This window comes from Propithecus coquereli, unplaced genomic scaffold (assembly GCF_000956105.1).
Source record: "Propithecus coquereli isolate 6110/MARCELLA unplaced genomic scaffold, Pcoq_1.0 Scaffold340, whole genome shotgun sequence".
Lineage (NCBI taxonomy): Eukaryota > Metazoa > Chordata > Mammalia > Primates > Indriidae > Propithecus > Propithecus coquereli.
This window is the reverse complement of record NW_012149064.1, coordinates 190,543-192,634: the sequence shown is the minus strand read 5'-3', so window position 1 is coordinate 192,634 and position 2,092 is coordinate 190,543. Positions and strand designations below refer to the sequence as shown.

General features: G+C 36.8%; 1 pseudogene; it reads right to left on the bottom strand.

Moving 5' to 3' along the window:
* Positions 1-1,072: 1,072 nt before the first annotated feature.
* The window catches only part of LOC105815612, a 7,199-nt pseudogene continuing 6,179 nt past the window's right edge, over positions 1,073-2,092 (bottom strand).

Genomic DNA, 2,092 nt, shown 5'->3' with positions numbered 1-2,092 from the left:
ATATTTTAAAATTTAGCATTATGTATTCACCAATTATATGACATTAACCTATTTAAACTATTTGCTGAGGTGAGGAAAGGCAGTTTATCGTATCTACGTTTTTTTTTTTTTGCTAATTAGTATCCTTCTTATGTCTATTTCTTATGCCATTTCTATAATAAAATTGTAAAAATCCCTACGTTGCCTTAATTCTATTAGTCTGAAATTTATAGAATTCTATAAAACCTAAAAAAATGTGGAAGGGAGAATTTAGCAAGATCATATTCTTTTTTTTTTTTTTTAATTTCAGGATATTACGGGGTTACAAACATTTTGGTTACATGTTATGATTTTGCCTCATCCAAGCCAGGATTAGAGGCATGCCCTTCCACCTTTTGGATTTTTTTTTTAGAGACAGGGTCTCACTCTGTCACCCAGGCTGGAGTGCACTGACCCAATCATAGCTCTCTGTAACCCCAAACTCCTGGGCTCAAGCGATCCTCACCCTTCTGCTTTCCTAGTAGCTGAGACTACAAGGTATGCACAACCATGCCTATTAATTTTTTTATTTTCTGTAGAGACAGGGTCTTGCTATGTGGCGTAGGCTGGTCTCAAACTGCTGGCCTCAATCAATCCTTCTAAATCAGCCTCCCTAATTGCTGGGATTATAGGTGTGAGCCTGTACCTGAGTTTTCTGAACAAAATCCCAATACCACCAATTCTGTCATACATTACTGACATGATTTTAAAAGGAATTTAAAAAAACAGTTTAACATAGAGTTTCTCAAAAATGTGCAGATATTCCCATGCCCCCCAAACCAATGGAAGAGCAGTCAGATTCTACACTCCCTCATAAACCAAGAAGAGAACTTTGACTCTCATTGTAAAGTTGAAGGAATATCACTGAAGGGAAAATAGAGTCCTTGGAAAAATTTAGAGAATGGGACAGAAGATGTGCCTATGTGACAACAAGAGAAACAAACCCAGACTTCTCAGAATACGATTTCATTGGAGCAAAACTTCCCAAACCTCATTTTAACGTCTAGCTTCTTCCATGACCTTTTGGACCCCTCATCTGTGTCATCTGCTTCATTCACTCCCACGAACCTGGGTGTTTGGCTACCGTCCTGTGTCTCTTTACCTTCCAGGGTTTTTTGCTTTGCTCCAGACAGATGATCAGGTCCAGCTTAGAGAAAGCAAGACCTGTTTTATTAGAAAAAATAACATGACTCTTGTTAGGATTCTCCAATTAACGATCTAGTACTGTGCTTAGCGGAGAAAAGGGAACATTATAGAAGATCGTAGAAAAAATAAGTCTAAGATACTATTTCCTGACAGAAACTTTAGAATATTTAGGAAGTATTTAAAATTTGTGGGTCCTTAGCTCTACAACCCAGTACTACCGACTCAAAAATTGGTGGTAAAAATTGAATTTTAAGGTATGGGTAACAATATTTTATGCCACTAAACTTTGGGAATTACCACTAATCTAGATTGCAGGATAAAGATCAGCTAAAGAAAGGGTAGATAAAATACCTCGAATATTTTTCTTCTATTCTAGCAAATCTCCTAGTTTTCCTTGGAAACAAGGATCAGAAACTCATTCATACAAAGCAGAAACTCCTAGAAAACATTCTATAAAGGAAGAATATGAAATCCTTAGTGTAGAATAGGAATGGTGTATTGAAGTTATCCTTACCCACGGAGACCAGGTTTGTGTAGTTCTCTAACATCACATCCCTATACAAATTTCACTGAGCAGAGTCCAGGCATGCCCACTCCTCAGAGGGAATTCTATGCCCACATCCCTGAATGTAAACAGTCCTTGAGGGGGGGAAAAAAAAAAAAACACATCTACTTACCAATAAGCAACGGTGAGAGTTAATTTCACTCCCAGTAAAATAAGAGAGTAAAGAGAACTTTTTCTGATTTATATAAGTGATTAAAATTATCCAATAACATAATTTTAAAATTTACAGAGGCTGGAGACAGCACCAATGTCTGAGTAAGTCTGCATTTGGAAAACATTATGTACATATGCATTAATGCAATGTTTATTGAGCATGTACTATGCACTCATAAGCATGCTATAGTGCACTGTACCGGGAATTTC